The sequence below is a fragment of the Amblyomma mixtum genome, chromosome 10, assembly GCF_055824585.1.
Source record: "Amblyomma mixtum isolate Tamu chromosome 10, ASM5582458v1, whole genome shotgun sequence".
In the NCBI taxonomy this organism is placed as follows: Eukaryota; Metazoa; Arthropoda; class Arachnida; order Ixodida; family Ixodidae; genus Amblyomma; species Amblyomma mixtum.
The window spans coordinates 82,125,486-82,151,101 of NC_143021.1; the positions used below are offsets into that span (position 1 = coordinate 82,125,486).

Genomic DNA, 25,616 nt, shown 5'->3' on the forward strand with positions numbered 1-25,616 from the left:
GTAGTAGTCTCATTCTCTGAGGAAGAAGTTAATTCGGGGGGCTCAAAAGTTTGGTTTTTGAACAGGAGCAGGGCTGAGATTCGCAGTACCGATATTGACACCCCTCAAACATTGGGATCATTAGAGAAGGTATATTCGCGGGTTGCCGTAAAGCTGGTCGATGAGGCGGTCGTCCTTCCGTGGCCGGAGCACATTTTGTACACTTATGTGCCTGCAGATGTAGAGAGCGGCGCCGTGGGAGTGCTTGAACCGGTCGACTCTCTTAGTAATGGCCTGAAGGCAGCCGCGTGCCTCGTGACTGTTAATGACGCCCACAGAGTGCCTCTACGGGTGGTTAACTGTAGCCAGCAGCCACTGAGCCTTCCCAAGAACAAAACATTGGCTTTCTTCACCTCTGCGATAGAGAAACATGAGCCCACCGATACGGTACTCGCAACTGTAGAGCATGCTAGTCCTTCGGCTCCTCCAAATGCGTTGTTCGATCTTTCCCACGTAAAATCCAGGGAGAGGGAGGCTCTGGCTGGTTTGCTGAACGACTACTCAGAGGTATTCGCCGCGTCCAACCTGGATTTGGGCTGCTGTGGCATTATAAAGCACAGGATAGAAACCGGCACTTCATCGCCCGTTTACCAACGTGCGTACAGGATTCCTTACTCCCAACGTGAGGAGATGGAGCGGCAGGTGCAGGACCTTATTGATCGCGGCATTGTCGAACACTCAAAGTCACCATGGGGAGCACCGGCACTATTGGTGGAAAAGCCAGATGGCTCGTATCGATTGGTGGTGGACTACCGCAAACTAAATGCCGTAACTCGCATCGATCCATACCCCATTCCCAATATACAGGAGACGCTTTCTCAGCTGGGCTCTGCCAGGTACTTCACGGTAGTGGACATGGCGGCGGGATTCTGGCAGATAGCAATGGATCCGGCAGATGCTGAGAAAACGGCATTCAACACGCCATCAGGGCACTATGAATGGAAAAGAATGCCGATGGGTCTGGTCAACAGCCCTGCTGTCTGGCAGAGAACCGCTGATGTTATCCTGGCGGGTCTTCTGGGGAAGCTGTGCTTCGTGTATATGGATGACATAATCATATACAGTGACAGTTTTGAGAAACACTTGCGCGATATTGAGCAGGTTTTGGTGCGACTAAGAGGAGCTGGTCTCAAGCTGAAGCCTTCTAAGTGCCAATTCCTCAAAAACGAGGTGAAATACCTCGGGCACGTTGTTTCAGCTGACGGCGTGCGACCGGACCCTGAGAAACTAAGGTGTGTCTCGGATTTTCCATCCCCGACTAGTGTCCGCCAGGTCCGGCAGTTTCTCGGCCTGATCGGTTACTACCGAAGGCACATAGAGGAGTTCGCCAAGCTCGCTAAGCCGCTCACTGCCTTAACAGCCAAAAATGTCGCCTTTCGCTGGTGCAAAAACGAGGAGGATGCTTTTGGGGCCCTGAAGAGGAAGCTAATGAGTGCACCGCTGTTGCGCCACCCGGATTTTAATTTGCCCTTCGTTTTGGCCACAGATGCGTCAAAGTTCGCAGTTGGTGCTGTGTTATCTCAGGTTATCGAGGGCAAAGAACATCCCGTGGCTTTTGCTAGCCGACAGCTGAGCCCCACAGAGCAGAAGTACGGAGCTACAGAAAGGGAGTGCCTCGCCGTTGTCTGGGCAGTAAAGCACTTCAGATGCTACCTTTACGGCCGCCAATTCAAGCTAGTCACAGACTGCCATCCTCTGAAATGGGTGATGAGTGTCAGGGACCCTACTCGCGACTCGCTAGATGGAATCTACAGCTGCAGGAATACTGCTTTGAGGTGGAGCACAAGTCAGGAAAGACACATTTGAATGCTGATGCGCTCAGCCGTACAGCTGCCGTGTCAGCTATAGATGAGTTTGTCCCCGTAGTCGACCGCGCCGAATTACGCACAGAGCAGTGCAAAGATCCTGACCTAAAGCGAATAATCGAAAGCTTAGAGGGCGCACCATCTCACCCCGAACAGCTAGGTTATTTCATTGGCAAAGACGGCACCCTGTGTCGGCGCACGAGGCCAACCAGGAAAGGGAGACCAGAGAAAACCGCTTGGGAGAGAGTCGTCATACCTCGGTCGTGGACAGAAAGGGTTCTTCGCGCGTTCCACGATGCGCCGTGCGCCGGTCATTTTGGCGTAGCGAAGACACGCAGGCGCGTCGAGCGTTTGTACTTTTGGAGTGGCATGCGACAGGATGTTAGAGACTACTGTGCGAAGTGTCATTCCTGTCTGGAAAGAAAAACACCCAAGGGACGCAGGCCAGCACCAATTCAGCCGTTCCCTGAGGTTTCGGCTCCTTTCGAGCGGACAGGTATGGATATAATGGGCCCATTGCCCACGACCACTTCTGGAAACAGGTACATTTTAGTATTTGTCGATCACCTTTCAAAATACGCGGAAGCGGTAGCACTCCCAGATCAGAAAGCAGACACGGTTGCAAGAGCATTTGTCGAACAGATCGTGCTCCGACATGGATCTCCGAGGCAACTCTTGACAGATCGGGGAACAAACTTCGTGTCGCAGCAAAATGAGGAGAGTTTGCGAGCTGCTTAAGATCACTAAGAAGCAGACAACACCGTACCATCCGGCTTGCAACGGCGCGGTGGAGCGACTGAACCAAACCGTGGCCGGGTTCCTGTCGCATTTTGTTTCGCGCGACCAGCGGGACTGGGACTTGTGGCTCCCGTATGCAATGTTTGCCTACAATTCCGCAGCACACGAGAGCACGGGCGAATCGCCATTCTTTCTTCTCTACGGCCGAGACCCGGACCAGCCTAGTGAAGTGCCAGAGGGCCCCCGTCGTGTCCCATACGCTTCACTGGACGACTATAAGGTTGAGCTAGAATCGCGCTTGCAAGTGGCGAGGGACATCGCAAAGGAGGCCTTAAAGAAAGCGGCGAAGCGCAGGAAGGAGGTGCACGATCGCGGTGCTAGAGACGCGCCGTTTGATGTGGGGGACAGCGTGTACATCGAAAACTGCCAAAGACAGATTGGGTTGGCTCGTAAGTTCCAGACGAAGTGGAGAGGACCGTGCGAGGTTGTCGAGAAGCTTTCTCCGGTAAACTTCAGGGTCCGAGACGTGAACCGCCGCTTGAAAAGGATACACGCAAATCGCCTCAAGTCGGCACCGGTTCAGTATTCACGAAATGAGGAGGGGGAAAGCGCAGATTTTGATGGGGACCGAAGTGAAGCGGAGCGCGCAGATTGTTCGCAAGAAACGCCCTCTCCTGCATTTGTTCGGCAAGCGCCAGAGGTTACGGCAGGAATGCCACCGGATTTACTTCATGCATTGCTGGAGGAAGGAGCGCGCGAGGTTGCCGCGCAGATAACGCCAAGAGAGGCTCCTGCCACGAGCCCTCGCGAGTCTCAAAGCAGACAAGGGTTCACAGAATTACTTGGTACGACTCATGAACGCCGATATCCACTTCGAAATCGGAAAGCTAAGTCGGACTAATGGCGTAAACAGAGCGGAGTTGGGGACTGGTTAAGACTGTGTAATGCTGCAGCTCATAACATTGCTATGTGCTTATGTGTTAAAATATCGGAGTTGCTAGTTAAGCCTTTCTGTCATTAAGTAACACTTTTACACAGGATGCAGAACATGCCCGACTTCCTTTCGTTATCTATATATTTTTTTTGTCTGTGCCGTGATTGTGCTGGAAGTGGGAGCTCCTTTGTAACTGTGGTAAATTTATTTCGTCCAGTTTGGACTAGCAAGGAGAGGCTTGGGTGCTGAGTTTCATGTTTGTCTGTGAAAGAAGATCAGTGCCGCCCCTGGAGACGCCAGTTATGACAGCTGCGGCATATGGTGCAGTGCAGTGGTGTTGTGTGCAGCGAAAAGTGTTTTGTCGGACGGAATGTGCGAGGCGATTCAGAAAAACAAGGGGAGCTGCCTGGACTCAAATGTTCGGAGAACATTCTTCTGGAGGGTGAGCGAGTGTGACGTTCCGTGAGTGAGCTACCAGGGCCCATACCTTCGGCGGAATTTTCTCTGTGCTCAACCGTGAACAATCAACAAGGCCGACAACCTCGCGACGACCATGGGAAGTGGGATGCTTGGAATGCCCCTCCGAGCCTCAGCGGATTAGTGTAGCAGGAATGTCTAGGGCCATTGTCAGCAGTAACCCCAGCGAAATTCCTTGAGCGGAGGTGACCACTATAGCGGCGAAGGCCGGGGACGCGCCGGAGGTATTGTCCGAGCGACCACAGCAAAGGCGCCGGCGGGAGGGAAAGCCAGCCCAATTAGGCATGCCTGGCCGTATAAGGACAAGAGAAGAAAGCTGCCGGCGGGAGACAAACGACATTCCAACGACGGATGTCGGGGATGCCGCAGGGCGCCGCCGTGGAAAGGAGGAAGAAAGAAACATTCCAGTCGGGAAGACAGAAGATCGGGCGTGGCCGGCGGAGCAGATATAGCTGGCGAGTGCGGACGAAAGGCACGCAGAGGACGAGATCGTTCACGAAAAAGGGTCCTTCAGCGCCGAAGCCGGACGGCGCGCAGCTTCTGCCAGCCACCGACGGATCGCAACTCCGGAGACCATCCATCGCCCCCATGACGGCGTCGCCACGTAAGCTCGGACACCCCAGCCTCTGATGTACCATGTATAATTATTCATTACATCATTTTGTTTAAACTGAGCCATACGGTGTCTTCTTGCCTCTCCGTCCTGTGTGGACCTGCGCATTATGTGGGGTCGTCACAAGAGCAAAGAGCAAAGCTTCTATTTAGACCGAACGCGAAGACTTGTCCGTGTTCCTGCAGCACCTGGTTTCTAGCAGCCGTCTTCAGGGGCTCCCATCCCAAACGCAATGAGGGCTTCGTCCGGATCAAGTGTGATCGCGCGATCCGAAAGGCGATAAAATGCGGCCCATTGAAACCGCAATATTTACCATTGAAATTGGCATGCCCTTCCCATTTTCAAAACTGTATTCTGAGTCATCATCATCATCATCATCATCAGCCTGACTACACCCACTGCAGGACAAAGGCCTCTCCCATGTCTCTCCAATTAACCCTGTCCTTTGCTAGTTGCCGCCACTGTATCCCCGCAAACTTCTTAATCTCATCCGCCCACCTGACTTTCTGCCGTCCCCTGCTACGTTTGCTTTCTGTTGGAATCCACTCCGTTACCCGTAAGGACCAGCGGTTATCTTGCCTTCGCATTACATGCCCTGCCCAAGCCCACTTCTTCCTCTTGATTTCAACTAGGATGTCATTAACCCGCGTTTGTTCCCTCACCCACTCCGCCCTCTTCCGATCTCTTAACGTTGCACCTATCATTTTGCTTTCCATAGCTCGCTGCATTGTTCTTAACTTAAGCTGAACCCTCTTTGTTAGCCTCCACGTTTCTGCCGCATAGGTGAGTACCGGTAGGATATAGCTGTTATATACTTTTCTCTTCATGGATATTGGTAAGCTACCATTCATGACCTGAGAGAACCTGCCATACGCGCTCCACCCCATTCTTATTCTTCTAGTTATTTCCCTCTCATGATCCGGATCTGCGGTCACTACCTGCCCTAAGTAGACATATTCTCTTACTACTTCTAGCACCTCGCTACCAATGCGAACTGCTGTTCCCTTGCAAGGCTATTGAACATTACTTTGGTTTTCTGCATGTTAATTCTTAGCCCCACCGTTCTACTCTGCCTGTCTAGCTGATTGATCATGCTTTGCAGTTCTTGTCCTGAGTGGCTTAGCAAGGCAATGTCATCAGCGAATCGCAAATTACTCAGGTATTCTCCATTAACTCCTATCCCCATCTCTTCCCATTCCAGTCCCCGGAATACCTCCTGTAAGCAGGCAGTGAAGAGCATTGGCGAGATCGTGTCTCCCTGCCTGACACCTTTCCGTATTGGAATTTTATTGCTGACTTTATGGAGAACTATAGTAGCTGTGCAATCGTTATAAATACCTTCCAATATTTTCACATGGCGCTCTTCCACACCCTGATTCCGCAATGCCTGCATGACAGCTGAGGTTTCCACTGAGTCGAATGCTTTCTCGTAATCAATGAAGGCTATATACAGGGGTTGGTTATATTCTGCGCATTTCTCTATCACCTGATTGATAGTGTGAATGTGGTCTATTGTCGAGTATCCTTTACGAAAGCCTGCCTGATCATTTGGTTGACTAAAGTCCAAGGTTGTCCTGATTCTATTAGCGATTACCTTAGTAAATACCTTGTAGGCAACGGACAATAAGCTGATCGGTCTGTAATTCTTTAAGTCCTTGACGTCTCCTTTCTTATGAATTAAGATAATGTTAGCGTTCTTCCAAGCTTCTGGTACTCTCGAGGGCACAAGGCATTGCGTATACAGGGTGGCTAGTTTTTGTAGCCCAATCTCTCCTCCGTCCTTCAGCAAATCTGCTGTTACCTGATCCCCACCAGCTGCTTTCCATCTTTGCATTGCTCCTAAGGCTTTGTTTACTTCCTCCTTCGTTTCTGGCGGGATGTCCCATTGCTGTGCTCGACTGCCTCCCTCAGTAACTTGATGATTACATTCGCTACTGTATAGATTTCTGTAGAACTCTTCGGCTAATTCAACTATCTTATCCATATTGCTGATGACATTGCCCTGTTTTTCTTTTAGCGCATACATCTGGTTTTTACCTATGCCCAGTTTTCTCTTCACTGATTTTTGGCTACCTCCATTCCTTAGAGCATGCTCGATTTTCTCCATGTTAAACTTTCTTATGTCGGCTACCTTGCGCTTATTTATTAACTTAGACAGCTCTGCTAGTTCTATCCTGTCTGTGGAGTTAGACGTCCTCATAATTTGACGTTTCTTAATCACATCTTTAGTCTCCTGAGATAGCTTGTTGGTATCCTGTCGAACCATCCTACCACCTACTTCTGCGGCGCACTCTGTAACGATAGCTGTAAGATTATCATTCATTGTTTCAACACCACGGTCGTCTTCTTCAGTTAAAGCGGAAAATCTGTTTTGCAGCGACATTCTGAATTCCTCTACCTTCCCTCTTAGTGCTAACTCGTTAATAGCCTTTCGATTCACCAGTTTCCTCCGTTCCCTCTTCAAATCTAAGCTAATACGAGACCTTACCATTCTGTGGCCGCTGCAACGGACCTTACCGAGGACATCCACATCCTCTACGATGCCAGGGTGTGCACACAGTATGAAGTCTATTTCATTTTAGTCTCACCATTGGGGCTCTTCCACGTCCACTTCCTGTTTGCTCGTTTGCGGAAGAAGGTATTCATAATCCGTAAATTATTTCTATCTGCGAACTCTACTAATAACTCTCCCCTACTGTTCCTAGAACCTCTGCCATAGTCACCTACCGCCCTGTCTCCAGCCTGCTTTTTACCTACCTTTGCATTAAAGTAGCCCATCAGTACAGTGTACTGTGATTTTACTTTGGTCATTGCCGATTCCACATCCTCATAGAAGCTTTCAACTATCTGGTCATCATGGCTTGATGTAGGCGCGTAGGCCTGCACCACCTTCAGCTTGTACCTCTTATTAAGTCTAATTACGATAGCTGCCACTCCCTCGTTAATACTGTAAAACTCCTCGATGTTGCCAGCTATATCCTGATTTATGAGAAATCCCACACCTAGTTCTCGCCTATCTGCTAATCCACGATAGCACAGTACATGCCCGCCCTTTAGTACTGTATACGCCTCATCTGTCCTCCTAACCTCACTAAGCCCTATGACATCCCATTTAATACTGGCTAATTCCTCCAGCAGCACTGCTAAGCTAGCCTCACTTGATAAGGTTCTTGCGTTAAACGTTGCCAGGTTCAGTTTCCAATGGCGGCCTGTCCGGAGCCAGAGATTCTTAGCACCCTCCGCTGCGTCACAGATCTGACCGCCGCCTTGGTCAGTTGCTCCGCAGCCGCTGGGGACTGAGGGCCGAGGGTTAATTGGTTTGCTCATAGAAGGTTGTGGCCAAGTACTACACCAGGGTGGCCAAATCCTGTTCTGATGAGGAAGTGCGTTGTCGGCTCTGGTCGCCGAAATCAGGCCGCCCTCCAAGCCTGGTTATGCAATTCCATCGACACGCGGAGTTTTTTTTTTATATATATCCGGTGGAGAATTGCGTGGCGCCGGGATTCGAACCCCGGCCCTCTTGCACGCGAGGCGGATGCTCTACCTCTACGCCATCGCTGCTTCGTACGCCATCGCTGCTTCGTGAGTACCAAAACTATACAGTAGATGTTAGACTATATGAATCCATAATAACATGCCATTGGGAATTTAGCAAAAATTTCCGGCTTCAAATTTAGTCAAGGCGATGGCAATGCTTTATCAGTATTTCACTGGTATTTAGATGAGGCTGATCAGCTGATGGGGCAGGCGGCGCCAGTAGGTTCGAAAATTCCTTCACCGTACCACGCGACGTTTGGTGCAGCGTACGGCGCTCTTTCCACCAATGGAGGAAGGCCTTCAAAAGGTCCTATGCTTACAAAAGTGCGTCTCCTGGTCAGTGTTGCCACAGCAGTTAGAAAAATAGTAGCCAATTTGGGCCTCAAAAATCAGCACAAATCAGTAGATTTCCGTATATGTTGGGGTGACTAGCTTAAAGAAGTTTTCTCTTTGAGGTGTGGGTTGTTCACTTATTACATGACAAGAGAGAAGTCCCACTGTACGACATCATGCGACCCGCCGGCCGTCGGCAACCGCCGGCACCACCGAATGTTGGAGATGACAAAACGGGAGGGGGAGCGAGTAAAAACACTCGACGCACACACAAATAATTGAGAATAAACAACGGCTGTATTGCAGTTACAATTCAATTCCTGTTCACGCACTTAAACAGGGCTCCCACTGTCCCACGCAAGTCCGCTCGCCACGATCGCGCATCACGCACGGGGCTTCCCGCCGTCCACGCGCGTAGTACTCGCAAAAACAAACATCACAAATAAAAAACGGCGTCCAGCCGGCGTCGGGAAGAGAGGAAGGAGGACAGGCAAGCGATGCAGTAGGCGCTCTAGGGCCAGCGCACCGAGCTAGACGTCACGTGTGCGCCCCCCCCCCCCCTCCCCCTCCCCTCGAGGAGGCGACTGCCGCCTTCACTGCCGCCGCTTGGGCGGCAGGGCGGCAGTGGGCGCCGATGTGATATTTTGTCATCCGATCGCTTACATTCGTGCATCCTGACATGAGGTTAACGTCGTCGTTAAAATCAACGAACAAAAGCTTAGAACGAAACGAAACAGCGCGTACTCGCAAAAAGAAACATTTAATTGACGTCAACATCAGTGGACAGGTGGAGGAAACAAGTTGGCGGCATGCTCGAACGTTTCGTGAAATGCCGTTTATCTCTTCACCGCTCACTTACATGCTGAAAGCCTCGGCAGCCGTACAATGTCCGCGTCACTCTCACTCTCTTCTTTCTCAGCCGACAACTCGCAGACTTCGTGACAAACTTGAGGTGTTGTAAACGTCCAGCCTTTTAGGTGCGAAACGCGAGCTGTGGTCGCCAAAGAGGTGTTTTTGCACTCTGGTGTTCAGGCTCTCCGGTCGTGAATACGATGTCGCCGGCACTGAAGAGACGCGCTGGCAAGTGTCTGCGGTCGTAAGCTGTCTTGCCTTTCTACTGTTCGGCGAGGATGCGCTGCCGTGCGCGCGTTCGCACTTCTTTGAGATTCCCGCACTGGGCGTGGCCACTGTTCACAATTGTTTTAAGCGCGGCTGTCACCCAACTTCGCGCACTATTGCGTGCCTTCCCAGACACCCGTACAGCGTGTGGGGGTGGCGGTCTCGGACTCAAAGGAGATGCCCTCGACTCAGCGGAGCAAGCTCAGCGGAGACCAGCTACCAAGTGACAAGAGGTTTTTGGTCGTTTGGTGCCCAGCTTACGCCAGTCGCAAGCCAGAGAATGGGTCGGAGCCAAAGGTCCACAAACAAAAGAAAATTTATACAGCAATGAGACGATAAAGAGGATTTCACAATAATGAAACAATGCAACTCGTGCAACGTTACACTCCAGAGAGATTAAAACCAGGGTGTCGAACCGGAACCGAACCTCAACCCCAATTTTCGCCCGGAACCGGAACTGAACCCAACCCATATTTTTTTTCGCCAGCTGAACCTGAACCGGAACGATTCAAAGGAACCGTTCCGAACCGTTTCGGGACTCGGTTCAGCCCCAATTTTTTTTGCACACCCGGTACACTTTCTTTTTCAGACAAAATGAGATAGTCTAGCGCGTTGGTTTGCCCATCCGAAGCTGTCTGCGCTTGAAAGTGCGAAAAGGGACCCCAGTATACGCGACAATAAAATTGAATGAAGTCTGGTGTCTGAGAAGAAGCCTAATTGACGCTTCTGTAATGTGCTAGCACCAATTCTAAAGCACTGTACGTCACGTTTATGTGAAATCTTGAGTTATTGCTCCTCCCCCTTTACCTGCTTGCGTATGGTTTTAATCAAATTGTTAGCACTGATTTAACGCCATAGAGGACTGTCGACACCAAATTTTTGCACGCGTGTTTTCTTCTTTCAAGCGATGCTTTCGACATTGGTGTATATGGAGCGCCCTGTGGTATTCGCCTACGACCAATAAATCATTTCTTGACGCTCGTTTGGCTTCATCAACAGAGCGATGGCTGTGACGTGTAGTTGAAATCAGGTTACATGAGGCACGAAAAAAAAAACGGCAATATGACTGCTGATATGTAATTAGTTGTAATTCTAGCCTATGAAGCAGGCTAGTTTATGTGCAGTAGTTAGTGAAAACAACGTATCAGGGTTTATATCACAGTTTTATATCCCAGGGTTTATATCACAGGGTCATTTACCACAATTATATGAAACATTAGCGCAACGACCCAGCAACGTTGTTGCGGTGGCTTTTGAGGAAAGTAGATGGCGCAGGAACAGTCTCACTTCTCGATGGACGCCTGAACCGCGCCGTAAGGGAAGGGAGGAAGGTGGGAGTGAAAGTAGAAAGAGAGAATGGGGTGCCGTACGGGACGGCTCTGGAATAATTTGGACCAACTAGAGATCTTTAACGTGCACTGACATCGCACAGCACACGGGTGCCTTTTGCGTTTCGCCTCCATCTAAACGCCACCGGGTTCGAACCGGGTTACACCGAATAAGCAGCAGAGCGCCCTAAACACTGAGCCACCGCAGTGGGCAGTGCAACATTTACTTTTGAAGCGTTCGTTGTCTCCGACAGCAGGTACTAAATAAAACCCACACGATTGGTCAGTGGCGCAATAAAGAGAAAAAAAATGCCTCAGTGGCTGTGTAGCTGGGCTGCTGATCCAAGGTTGCGGCTTCGATCCTGGCCTCGAGGGCCGCATTTCGGTGGAGGCGAAATGCAAAAACGCGTGTGCGCTGTCTCACGTTGAAAAAAAATTGCTCATGGTTTAGCTTGGTTAAACTTCGTGTGCACGCGAAAGCTTCTCACACGCTGCCGAGCGGGCTGTCCGTGAATTTCTGGTGAAACTGCCTCGTTGCAGTCCCAAATTCACTGAGACGAATCACGTGGTCAGTCAGTCTCTCCGACTTGGTTTCTATCGGCTGTTGAGCAGACGTCGAGGCGGCGGCTTCGTTCGCGACTCGTTGTCGTCGCTTCTCCGCTTCTTGTCGTCGTCTTTCAGCGAGCCGTTCTTCGGGTGTCTCAGCCGCACGCTAGGCCCCCCTCGCTTCCTTCTCCGTTTTCGGTTGGCCTTGTACCATGCCACGACTTCGGGATCCGTCGACGTAGCTACTAGTAACCTTTGCTGATGCCGTACTGAGTTCGTACGTTGCAATCCACCTCTTCATTCATTGCGCATCTGAAAAGCGAGCGCAAGCTCACGACCACCCTGACAAGCGAATGCAGCTGCGCGCGCCGCGCCGTGGTAAGAGCACGGCGCATGCGCAGTGAGGCGCAAAGCTGAGTAATGACGTCACGTGCGGCGACGCGCAGGAGACCAGCGCATCGGCGGCGACGGCGCGCGGCGAACACCTGTGGCTGGGCCCGACCGGTTGCCATGGAAACGGCTCATGCAGAGATGTGGCCTTGCGCAACGGGGAAATGCTCCGCAGCTAGCGTAGTGAAGGTTTCGCTTGGTTTGACTCTTCTAAACCTAGTTAGAGCGGAAGCTTCATTACAGTTTGCTACGCTTGGTTAGACGCCTGGAACGCCTCGCAGGCCTTTCAGGCACTGTCAGCCGCGCTCTCATCCATGGCGGAACTGCATGAGAAAGCGGCGTCGCCTCCTTAAAGGTGCACTGAAGAGAAATCTGAACTTGTATTTTTGCCGCGGGAACTCGATCTACACGTTCCGAGCTTTCTTAGAAACTGCGATTTACTTCCCTGTGTGGCCGATTTCCCCAATTAAATCGAATTAACGTCCGGCTCCCGCCTTTTTTTTTTAATTCTGCCTCGTACGGTGGGCGGAGTCGACCAACGCGTGGAGCGCCTTTCACCCAGTCCCGTGGCGGCTTGCCGCTCTGCCATCGGCGGAGTAATACGTAGTAGTCCGTAGTAGCAAATAGTCCGCGCGTATTTTTATTTCTTCGGGCTTTTTTTTTGCGGCTGTATGATCTGCGAATGAAACTATTTATTCATGGAAACCTAAAAAACAAAATAAAGCGAAAGCAAAGCCTCCACGGGACTGGGTGAAAGGCGCTCCACGCGTTGGTCGACTCCGCCCACCGTACGAGGCAGAATTCAAAAAGAAAGGCGGGAGCCGGACGTTAATTTGTTTTAATTGGGTAAATCGGCCACACAGGGCAATAAGTCACTGTTTCTAAGAATGCTAGGAACGTGTGGATCTAGTTCCCGCGGCAAAAAAGACATGTTCAGAATCCTCTTCAGTGCACCTTTAAGCGAACTCCGAGTCACATACATAATCACATGACCACATCTGGTGTAGCGGCGGCCGGCGCACCGCGGTCGGAGCAGCGGCGTGGCCACCCTAGCGTGGCGGCTGCAGCTGTGGCGAGTCACGTGGCCTTAGTCACGTGATCTTAACCTTAGGAAAGCCTTAGGAGCAATGAAAAGAGGGAAATCAGGTGGTGAGGATCAGGTAACAGTGGATTTGTTGAAGGACGGAAAGGAGATTATGCTAGAAAAAGTAGCCACTCTGTATAGGCAATGCCTTGTGACCTACCAGAAGCTTGGAAAAACGCTAACATTACCTTAATTCATACGAAAGGAGACGTCAAGGACTTCAAAAGTTACAGGCCGACCAGGTTACTGTCTGTTGGCTACAAAGTATTTACTGAGGTAATTGCTAACCTTAGACTTCAATCAACCAAATGATCAGAGAGGCTTTCATAAACGATAGTCGACAATAGACCGTATTCATACTATCAATCATTTGGTAGAGAAATGCGCACAACATAACGGACCCCTATATTTAGCCTTCATTGATTTCAGAAAGCATTTGACTCAGCGGAAACTTCAGCTGGCATGCAGGCATTGTGCAATCAGGGTGTAGAAGAGAGTTATGAGCGAATATTCAAAGATATCTATAAAGAATGAGCCGCTACCATAGTCCTCCAAAGAGTCAGCAATAAAATTCCGTTAAGGAAGGATGTCAGGCAGGGAGACCCGATCTCGCCAATGCTATTCACCGCCTGTTTACAGGAGGTATTCCGAGGACTGAATTGGGAACAGTAGGGGGATAAGAGGTAATGGAGAATACCTAAGTAATCTGCGATTCGCTGATGACATTGTCTTGCTATGTCAGTCACTACATGAACTACTGCAAAGCATGTAGACAGGCAGACCAGAACGATGGATCTAAAAATTAACATGCAGAAAACCTAGGTAATGCTCAACAGTATAGCAAGGGAACAGCAGTTCGCACTTGGTACCGAGGGGCTGGAAGTAGTAAAGGAATGTGTATACTTAGGGTAAGTACTGACCGCTTATCCGGATAATGAGACGGAAATAACTAGAAGAATACGAATGGGGTGGAACTTATATCGCAGTATCTGTCAGATAATGAATGGCAGTTTACCGATATCCCTCAAGAGAAAAGTATACAACAGCTGTATCTTACCGGCACTCACCTATGGGGCAGAAACGTGGAGGCTAGCAAAGAGGGTTCAGCTTAAGTTAAGGACAACGCAGCGAGCTATGGAAAGAATAATGATAGGTTTAACGTTACATGATCGGAAGCGGGCGGAGTGGCTGACGAAACAAACGCGGGTTAATGACATCCTGGTCGAAATCAAGACGCAGAAATGGGTTTTAGCAGGGCATGTAATGCGACGGCAAGATAACCGATGGTCCTTAAGAATAACTGAGTGCATTCCAAAAGCCGGCAAGGGTAAATTTAATCACAACAATCCGCCTCACATGTGGGCGATGGAGGGGGGGGGGGGGCGGTGAAGGTTTGTGAACGTGCATTTTTACCAGTGAGGTCCCGGATGTGCGCCCACCGGGGGTGTGGTGAGCATCAGTGTGGAGGCTGCACGCACGTACGCACGCGCACACACGCAAACGCACCCCCCCCCCCCCCGCACATAGTGCGGTTATTTTTTTTTGTTGGGGGGGGGGGGGGGGAAGGAGGCTATACTGCTGACGCAGTAAAAAGAACTACTAAAAGCGTATCCATACTGCGAGCTGGATTCGTACCAGTGGCGACGCAACAGAAAAGCTCCGTTTAGAGATGCCTTAGGCTACTCGGCCATCTCCGAGGCTTCTTGTTATCGTTGTTGCATGGAATATTAGAAACCTTTTTGACCCTCCTCGAGCCTCGCTTGATCTCGTCGAATTCAGAGATCTCGGTATAAGTCCTACGCCACCATGACTCCCTTACTCGGCACGCACATCAAAATTCCGGAACCAGACAGGAAGTTGAACTTGCGGAGCATGTTTCTCCTACTGTAAAGAGCACTGTTCTCTGAACCTTCACCTCGCTGAACGCAGCAGTTCTCCGTGTTCATCCATCATGCGGGTTTTCCACACGCTAAGTGGTCCTTTAAACACGAAGAGTTCGCATGGAATTCCGGAGTCTTTCATCGCAGACACATATGTTATAATGAATAGCATGATCTCAATGTCTTTTTTAAGAGACTTCTGAAATATGTCCCCCCCAAAAAGCACAGCATCACCACAAAAATAAAACACATTTTGTTGCTCAATATTTCTCGTTGCTCGCACAAGCAGCAGTTCGCTGACCACGGCACAAACGCCTCTTTGGCGCGAAGGTACGGTCTAACGCGTAAGGTCTATGTTTGAAGCGTGAAAAAGGTTTTCCCGGCCGTTTGAAACTACTGTCAAGCCCATTTATAACGAACCTGACGGTCACGCGAATTCCGTTCGTTATATCCGATGTTCGTTGTAAGCTGACTCTCCGTATAACAGCCAAAAACACTAAAACCACTCTGGCGTTTATTTCTTATAAAACTGTGTTGTGCGCACCTGCTTCTGCAAAGCCGAACCTGCAGCAGCTCTTTCTAGGCTATCTAGGGCGGTCATTTAATTCTCCTCAAAACCTTTGCTGCCAACTATCAAATTTAGGGACGGAGTACAACTAATCGTGGTTGAAGTGATCACGGCAGCTGGTGGCACGTTGGCCACGTAAATAAGATACCTGGCTGTACGGGGGGGGGGGGGGGGGGGGGGGGGGCTCGTAGTTGGTGTTCAACGTCTTCGTCAGAGCACGCGCTTCTGCGATCTTGTGGTCTGCAGGAGCGCAGTTATCGGAGGAAACATCTCTCCAGCTATGGGTCAACGAAGCGTTTTCACAGATCTACATGCGTTAGGTCACGTGCGTTTCGAGCTTCTTGTTTCGTTCGTGGGCTCATGCAACGACGAAAGTAGCGCAGCGCTCCTGGCACAGAGTGCATCAGTCGCACTGCCCGCTCTATGACGCTGGCTGCTCTTGGTAGCAGTACAAAACATGAAGCCGACTGAGCAGGCTATGCATACCCGTGACCAGCATGGCTAGCAAGGCTTTCAAAATTCTCAAATCGCTGCTATTAGTTGGTCCACAACCATGGTCAGTAGTTTCGCTTTCGACGACGCCACTTTCTCACGCGCACCGCGCTTCTTCCACCTGGGATGCTTTGGCCAGCCAGCGAACACGCAGGCAATTATTGCCCTCGTAGGCCACCGACGCGGGATTAGTCAACAGTTACTTACTGTTTCAATAGAATATAGTTACCTTGTTTACGTTACCGTTTACACCGTTACCGGGCACCGCACTTTCCGGTTAGCGCTAGTGCCGCCTATTATTGCATTTTTGGGTCGACGTATTCTTTCCCGGGCGGTGTCGTGAAGGTTGAGAGGCGCTCTCTTATCTCCGCGCTTACTTGAAGCACAACCTCTTCAACTCCGGGGTTAGTTTACAGCGCCTTCTCGTTCGCTTTAACCGAAGGGTGCGGCCAAATTTTTTGGTTGTATCTTCGACGAATTACCATTGCTCTTATGCATATTTTAACGGTAGCACCGTCCCCGTTCGTAATTTATTTATTTATTTATTTATTTATTTATTTATTTATTTATTTATTTATTTATTTGAACATACTATCAGTCCGGCTGGACTAACATAGGAGTGGGTACAACATCAAAATTTATAAAACGCCGGCCAGTACGATAAAACAGCCAGTACAGTCAAACAGTTCACAAAATACAATCAATGTAATGTACAAATTATGTGCACTCCTGCGTTAAATATTTGCACATGAGGGTAACAAATTGCTCTAGGGATTGGGCATTCACAACGTGGTTAGGAAGGCTGTTCCAATCGGATGATGTGGCAGGAAAAAAAGAGTATTTAAAACAGTCTTTAAAAAATTTTTCTACCTGGACGTGTTTATTATGTTTATTACGAGTGACGCGTGTCATTACACAATAAAAAAGAGTTAGTCGTTTTTCTTTTCGTCTGTGGGAAAGAAGAGGCACATCTGCTTGGGCATAAAGAGGGGTCACGGAATCCAGTCGTCGATACCGGGAGAAAATGAAGCGTAGCGCCCGTCTCTGTATCTGCTCGAGCTTAGAGACAGACTTTTTGTGATATGGGTCCCATATTTCGCATGCGTAATCAAGTAAAGGCCGTACAAGCATCTTGTACGCTGTCAGTTTTGTGTCCGTAGAAGCCTGTTTTAGGACGCGCCTAATGTAGCCTAATCGCTTGTTTCCCTTCGCGACAATGTTGTCAATATGTTTTGCCCAGCTACGATTTGAGGTGATGGTCACGCCGAGGTACTTGTATTCAGTTACTCTGGAAAGCGGGTTACCTTGCAAGTTATACACATAGTTCAGGGGCTCAAGCTTGTGGGTAATTGTCATGCAAACTGTCTTGTGCGGGTTCAGTGACATCTGCCATTCCGTACACCAATTATCTATTTGGAGCAGGTAATCATTAAGCTGAATTTGGTCATTAACGGATCTAATTTCATGGTAGATAATACAATCGTCTGCGAATAGCCTCGCTTTTACTGGTGAATCCCGGATCATGTCATTAATGTGTATCAGGAATAAGAGGGGGCCAAGAACTGACCCCTGGGGTACACCCGATCTAACTTCGCAACAATCGGACCTCTTATCCCCAATGACAACATACTGTCTGCGACCCCTTAGGAAGTCCTCTACCCATCGAACTACACAGTTATGTCCCAAAACAGTTTTTACCTTAATTAGAAGCTTTCTGTGGTTAACCTTGTCGAAGGCTTTTTTGAAGTCTAAGAATATAACATCGATCTGTCCCCTGCAGTCGATCGCTTTACAAAAATCATGACAACATTCCAATAGTTGCGTCACTGTTGACAAGCCCTCCCGAAAGCCATGTTGGTATTCACTAAAAAAATCATTCCGCGTTAAGTGCTGGCGAATGTGTTTTGATACAATATGCTCTAAAAGCTTACAACACACTGATGTTAGTGCTATTGGCCTGAAATTGGAAACATTAGCATTGTCACCATCCTTAAAAACTGGGGTAACCTTACTAATCTTCCAGTCATCAGGAAGCGTACCTGTGGTTAAAGATTTCCTAAATATTATGAAGAGATACCTAGCCGACCATTCAGCGTACCTCTTTAAAAGCAAGTTCGGTATTTCATCCGGGCCTGCAGCCTTAGAGGTGCCTAGCTTCAGCAGTGAAGCCAGAATTCCCTCGTATGACACTTGCAATTCGTCTAATTCGGGTAAATTGTTATGCGACGTAAACTGTGTCGGTTCTCCGTCATCTGAAGTAAAAAGACTTGCAAAGAACCCATTGAAAGCCTCCGCAATTTTAGCCTTATCATCAGTGAGACCCTGTTGCGTATTCATTTTTGTTATTGGTGTCTTGGATGCCGACAAGTGTCTCCAAAACTTTTGGGGAGATTCGAGAAGATATTTACTCATTGTGATGTTGTAAAACTTATGTTTCGATTCTTTAATCGTTGACTTCAACCTTTCACTTAATGTCATTAAGTCATCAGGTAACGCGGGGTTCCCTGATCGCCGCAACCTTGCTTTACGTCTGGACACTTTTCTTTTTAGTTGAATTTCTCTCGTAATCCACGGATTGTGGATACGTTTTTTTCTTAAATTTCAAGGGTACATATTGTGTTATACATTTGTGAACAGTTTCTTTGAAAGTTAGCCATAGTTCATTTATGTGTGCGGACTCATCGTGGCTTAGTGTGTCGAAGTAATCATAACGGTAGCTTAATTCGTCAAGTATGGTAGTGTCATCAGCTCTATTGAAATCCCTGTAATATGTCAGGCGCTTTTGCGTACAAGAGAATGGACCCAACTGCAAAGTTATACTGACTAAGCAATGATCCGAAATTCCAGGTAGAATGGCAACTTTGTGCAGCCATGATGCTACACTGTCTGTTATGAAGACTAGTTCCAGAACGGATCCACCATCACCGTGAACACGTGTAAGCTCCCTGACTACCTGTGTGAGCCCGTGGGAAAAACACATGTCAACAGCAGCTATCCCAGCTTCATTCTCCCGTGAACCCGGTTCCATTTCATCCCATTTTACATCCGGAAGGTTAAAATCTCCAGCAAAAACAACATGTTTGAGCTGTGCGCGCAGGTCATAAAGAAAATCGTTTAGCTTATTAATACCGTTTGAACCGGAACCAGGTGCACGATACACAGCCCCTACAAACAGCTCTTTTGTTCCTAAAAAAATTTTACACCATAATGTTTCGATGTCGGTCATTTTGCAAATGAATGTGTAATTAATCGGCTTTTTAATGAAAATAGTTACCCCGCCCCCTCTGCTGCCACGGTCGTTCCTAAGCACGTTGTAACCAGGCGGGCATATTTCGGAGTCACGTACATCGTCGTGCAACCAGGTCTCGGTCATGACAACAACATCAGGGTCATGCTCAATCAGCACGCGTTCGTTATGTCTGCGGCCGTTATAAGCGGGCTCGACTACATCCGCTGAATTCGCTTTAGTACACTTGCATCAAAAAGGCTAGGTAAGGCTGCAGATATATGGGTAAAGGAAGTAATGACCGATCACAACCTTTGTCATTTGTCTTGTGGAGAGGTAGTACAGGTATTCTAAGGAAAAGTGAATAGTGAGAAAACCGAACGTATCAGCATATAGTTCTCTCACGACCATGTCCTGAAAGGAGAGACCAGACTTTTAGTCTCCTATTTAGCACAGCGGCCAGAAAGGGGTTGTTTTGTAGTTTTGAAGATAAATGCCCCGAAAGAAGTTGGTGGTCAAATGGTGAACGGCTGATTCACCAGAATCTAGCGAGGGCCCAAAAAATCTGTAGACGCACAGGCTCCCTTTGATAGCGCCCCAGAAAAAGTTACAAAAATTCTATGTAGCGCAAGCATACCTTCGTCCAAGCAGAATGCTGCATTTGCAAGAATGATGCAACGCAACTTCTGAATGAAGATGTTACCAATTTGCGTCCGTGCAGAAAAGAATCGTTCTCAACCCATTCAAGCGTGTTCTTTTATCATACTGTTTTTATCAGGAGGGACAAAAGAGGTTGACGTCCCCATAATAGGCTAAAGTTGTAATTTTTCACTGCACTAGCGAGAAACCACGATTAGCTGCTTTATTGAATGTGCTGAGCAATAGATTCTCGAGATATATAACGTGAGTCACAAAGTTGATATCGAAGAGGTGATTTAAATAAAATAAGCTTGGTAAGCTCTGGATACGGAGAGCCAGTGCTCCCATGAGGCTCTCGTTGGGTGGGGGATGGGCGGTTGAAGGGTTCTCGAATATTCTCCTACCATGTAGGAAAGAAGGGAGGGCGGGGGGGTGGGGTGACTGGCAAGTCTGTTTCGGGGTGACGGAAAGGTGTCTGTCTGCATAGAGGTGCCGCTACATGACAGCTTCCTTTCTCAGTAGTGCGCGGGAACGTATAGGCCGCGTGCGGCGCTCATGTCGGCGCCCGCGTAGGTGCACTGCTTACAAGAAATTCCTGACTGACTAGAGCTTCAGGAAGACCAATTACTCGCGCGACAGTGTCTCCGAAACTGCTCAAGCTGGAAGGTTTTGTAGATGCAAAATCTAGGGGCTTTTCACCTTATACCTGATCAGACGGATTATAGCGTGCAGAGCCGATAGAAATTTTTTTCGAGTTCATTTTGTTTTGCGGCTCTTGCCGTAAATTCGTCTTTTGTCGCGGACAATAAATAAAGATGGTAAAGTGAGAACATCTCAAATTAAACAAATTTTCGCATGTTTCATTCTATAGATCGATGGGCCAGAAAAAAGTAACCAGCATAGCAAGGTTCATTAAAAACCATCTACGTTCTATTTTTTTTTTGTCCTGAAGCCGTTTGAACCGGTTCAGTACGGTCCGAACCGGTTCGAACCAGAACGGAATGCCGCTCTGGAGCTGAACCCAGAACTGAGCCCGAAAGTTGTGAACCCGAACCTGAACCGAACCCGAAAAAATTGCGGTTTCACACCCTGGCTAAAGAACGACTGAGGTGTAACCTCTTGGCGCGGAAACACTGGGCCGCTTCGGAGACTGCAACGAGACGTCTGGCGAAGGAGCGGCCGTGTAGCTAGAGCACTGCACGGGCCTCAGATCCAAGCCCGGCCCGGGCCCGAGACCTGAAGCCCGAGCCCGGCCCAGGCCCGCTTAATTGTCGCTCAAACGAGCCCGGCCCAGCCCGTTAATCTCGGAGTGAAGCCCAACCTGGGCCCGGCCCGGCCTGTTTCACAGAAACGCTGGAGATTTACTGCTCACTCTAAGCAAGTAGACTGCTACTAGACCGATAATAAACTGGCCGACAAAGGTTCTGAAACGACAGTTTGGCTTGCAAGAAGTTGGTTCTTTTTAACCGAGAAGGAAGTGATTAAGAGTAGTGCTCGCCAGGTCCGTCTTTTGGACAGTGATCTCGTGTAGGTGCGCAAAGATAAACTCGGAAGTTCTGAATTCCTTCTGTTGAGCGATGGGAGCCCGTGCTGGTGAGCTCGGACCCGGGCATTCAGGTCTTGGCCACCGAGTGGGCCGCTCAGGTCGCCGCCAGCCATGGTTTGGTGGCCATCTAGCGCGGACCGTCTGCATCTGCATTTTTAACGGAATAAATGTTTTCCAATCCAATCTGAGAGCCCAGCAAAAAGGGCTGCATACGCGCGTAACAGACTAGTCTGCATCCTCCCATGATTTTAATCAGTTATATTTTGCCGCCTGGAAGTAAAAATATTAAAGCTGCCTAGTGTTGGGACTGGGAGTCCGAGCCAGGAAACAGTCGAGGCGACGGTGAGTCAAATGACTTTTATGTACAGTATGTACAAGGGCTTTTACATGATACAAGGGCCAAGAGCACCACGGGCTAGCACAAAGAAGAAAGGCGGCCCCGGCGGCGAGCGTAGCTCCGGCGTGATGTCTCTTCTGCTGCCTGTCTGCTGCTAGGGCTCAGCGCGGCTCCGTTTTTAAAGCCGCCGGTGCCCGTTGCGGCAGCCAGCAGTTCAAATCCTCCGATCAGGTCACGGCACTGGCTACCGTTCAAATTAAACGAATGGGCGAGAGGCGGGCGGCCGGCGAAGCGTCGTAGGAGTTCGCACCGACGGTGAGGAGCGGAGGAGGAAGGGTCCGTGTCAGGCGCCGGCGAGGCGGATGATTCACGCTGCAAGCCGCGACATGTCCGAGAGAGTCTGGGCCTACTTTGAGCGACAGCGGGCGCGCAGCGCTGGTTTCCAGAGAGGCCAGCCAGCGAAATGTGGGCGCCAGCACAACAGCACCACCGCCGCCAGACAATGCGCCACGAAGACGAGCTACTTCCGCGTGGCTCGGATGCGAGGCGCGCTCGTACGCCAGGCTCCTCCAAGTTCTCGTCCGGTGTTCAGCCGCACGTAGCTCCAGGCTCCTTTCCGTGAACAGGTCCCGCTCGTCAGGACAGGATCACTGCTCCGCAGGTTTGTCGCCCAGGTGACTGGATCAGCTTCGCTCGGTCCTTCGAAAGAGCTTGCTGCTCAGTATCGGTCATTGATCGTTCTGCATGTTGCCAAGAACCGAGCGACAACAGGCAACACCCAACACGAGCAAGTGCCCTACGTCACCCGTCAAAACACCAGACTCAAAGTCACAAAACTCTGCAGGCTATATTTCTGTCCGCTTTTTGTTCGCTGTTGACAGAGACACATGTGGGATACCAGAACTCTTAAAATAATAAACTCAAACAAAGTGTCAAACATGTAACACGGAATGAAATGAATGCAAAATAAATTTGCTCTCTTGAGATCACTTAGCCAGAAAAACACTCAGCTGAGGCCACAAATGAGGATATAATTTTTTCCCCGATTTACGAGCGAACTTGATAACCGCACGCGAAGTGACAAAATGTAGGTCACGAGGAGGCGAAGGAACTTGGAAGCCTTGCTTAGAACACACGGCTTAGTGCGTCTACGTTCGCGTTTTCCTCGCTTCTAACGGACGTTAAACGACACCCGCTACAGCGGAAACTAATGACTCTGCCTCTTTCACTGTGGCTGGGCTTTTCTCTCTCTCGGTACTTGTCCTTCCAGTTTCCGCGGGCGGTACAGTACGAGAACGATTTGTTTTCTCTAATTGACGACTTATCCCGCACTTTGCGCTTCGCGCGCCAGTTGCGGCGTTCAGTTGGGAGTGAGCACCGCTTCCGATGGGACCGTTCTTTCTTTCTCTTTGTTCGTGGCGGCAAGTGAGACCTCCCACGAGTCGTCCATTTCTCGCGCACCTTTTTGCCTCTCCGCTGAATGTGAGGTTCGCATCGACACGGCCTTTTGATTTCAAGCCTACGGAATAGAGTTAGCCTGACACGCGGCTTTCCATCGCGATAACTGTGCTTGGCCGAGCGCTTAGACGGTTTCTTCTTGCCAATTTTCTTGCTCCGGTCACTGCGGCCTCGTACAATCTTTCGCTCTTTTAAGCCGTACTCGCGTTTTCCCTGTGCGCGCGTGCCGCTTCCTGTGGGATCGCGGTTTCGCCCGTGACTGCAGCGGAAAAAGAGAGACAGCATGAGAGCACGTGTCTTTGCGCGTCTTGCTCTCTCTGTGCTGGCGGCAAGATTCACACCTGACTCGCTGCTTTATTTTGAGCTTCTTGAGCAGCGCTCTCTTGTATCTCGGTTTCCTCCGAAGATACTCATTCCCGCTCGAGTGCTTGTATGCTTTCTTTTTGCAGTTTACCTTACTGCCCAGATCCATGTGTGTCACGGGTTCGGCGACTAGTCGACATCATCACCGAATCCGGACAATGAGGGGGTGGTCGTTTGATGCCCGGCGTAGCCGGTAAGCAAACGCAGTGACTGAGACCGAGGCGTGTTAAGGGGTAACAACAACAAAAACAACGTTTATAGCTTCGATTGAACAATGCGGCAGCTTTCACAGACTCGTAATTTACATTCTACAAAACAATTGCGGAAAGCACATAAGAGTAAACACACTGAATTAAGTTATACATTGAATATTTCTACACAGGTCAGAACACAAGTGAGAGGCCAATTAGATACAGTCGATCAAAAGTCAGGAGGTGAACAAACATACAGTAAACCGGGAAGCGCGGCTGCAGTCCATCCCAAACAAGCAGTCAGTGCGGCCCCCGAAGGCGAAGTCCGTCCAGGGCAGCTTGCGGTTTCGAGGATGCGGTGCGGCGGCTCGGCGACCCGGGAGTTCGCGGCGGCAGCGTTTCCACCGACGAGCGGACTGAAGTTCGTTTCCATACGGCCCCCTTTTAAAGCCCTCGAGCGCTAGCGAGCGAGCACTCGCGGCGCCACAGCGTCGGCGTCGAAAAAACAAAACACCAAAAAGCGCAACGAGAGCACGTAGGCACCTACACTTTGACTCTGCATGGCCGCCATCTTGGAGGAGGAAAAAATTAACGCACAACTAAAAAGAAGCCCCAGGCTTCGACTCTCGATTCGGTGACCTTGGAAACGAAAAAAAGTAAAACACAACCAAAAAGGCAGTCACGTAGGCCGCAACTTCTTTCCCGCTAATGGTCAGCTCTAGACTTCGGCAGTATCGGGGACGAGTTTGAGCCGCCTCCGCTTTCGCAACGCGAGGGGTGGTCTACATAACTGAAAAAAGCGTGCATGCATTCTTGCTCTTCCCGAGACACATACAAAGAAACGCGGACGCATTAGTTTTATACAAACAAAAGTAATTTACAGGTTGCCGCCACTTCTGTGACACGGCCCCCCACTTTCGGAATATTATCCGATAATATTCTAAACCCACAGAAGTCGGCGAGCAGGCTTGTGCACAGATATACAGCGCGTGACATAACCACATATAAAACTAGCACACAATTCAAGTCAGCGTGTACACATGCACCACAATACTTGAATAAATAAATTAATAGCGAAAATTAACCGCGCGACAAATCTACAGCCTGCTAAGAAAATCAGCACCAACATTGTCCTTGCCCTTTATATGCTCGACGGTAAACTGATATTCTTGGAGCAGCAAGCTCCAGCGCAGGACTCTGCTGTTTAGCTGTTTGGCTCTTTGGATGTAGCTCAGTGGTTGGTGGTCCGTCTGAACTAAGAACTGTACACCATACAGGTAGGTGGAAAACTTCTGTATTCCCCAAACTAATGCTAAGCACTCCCTCTCGATTGTGCTGTAAGCTGCTTCCCTGGGGAGCAATTTTCTGCTCGCGTATGCCACCGGGTGAAGCGTTCCGTCATGCCGCTGCATTAGTACCGCGCCAAGGCTGATATCAGAGGCGTCCGTGCGCAGCACAAACTGTTTGGAGAAGTCTGGCAGCCGTAGTATCGGAGGGCTTGAGACCCGTCGCTTGAGCTCTTCGAAGGCTTCCTGATGGGCCGGCGTCCACCTTACGACGTTCCTCTCTCCTTTTCTCGTCAGCTGGGTGAGGGGCTCGCTTATTCTTGCGTAGTCGGGGATGAAGTCGCGGTAATACCCCGACAAGCCAAGGAAAGCGCGTACCTGACGCTTTGTTCGAGGAGTTGGCGCCGCCTGTATCTTGTCGAGCGTTTTCCCGAGTGGTGCCAGCTCACCTCTGCCAATGCGATGCCCGAGGAACTCGATGCTTTCCATCCCGAATTCGCATTTGCTTGGTCGTACTGTCAGGCCGGCCATCTCGATTCTCGCAAACAGCTGCCTCAGCGAAGAAAGATGCTCCTCCCACGTAGCACTGGCAACGAGGACATCATCATAGTAGTGCTGCACTCCGGGAATTCCCTCCACCACTCGTTGCATCAATCTTGAAAATACTGCCGGGGCAGTTTTTATGCC

At 49.7% G+C, this 25,616-nt stretch overlaps 1 protein-coding gene across 1 annotated transcript in view; it reads right to left on the bottom strand.

The window, feature by feature from the left end:
• The window catches only part of LOC149326287 (uncharacterized), a 69,224-nt gene that overhangs the window by 18,754 nt on the left and 24,854 nt on the right, over positions 1 to 25,616 (bottom strand). The gene's annotated exons all lie outside the window — the stretch shown is intronic.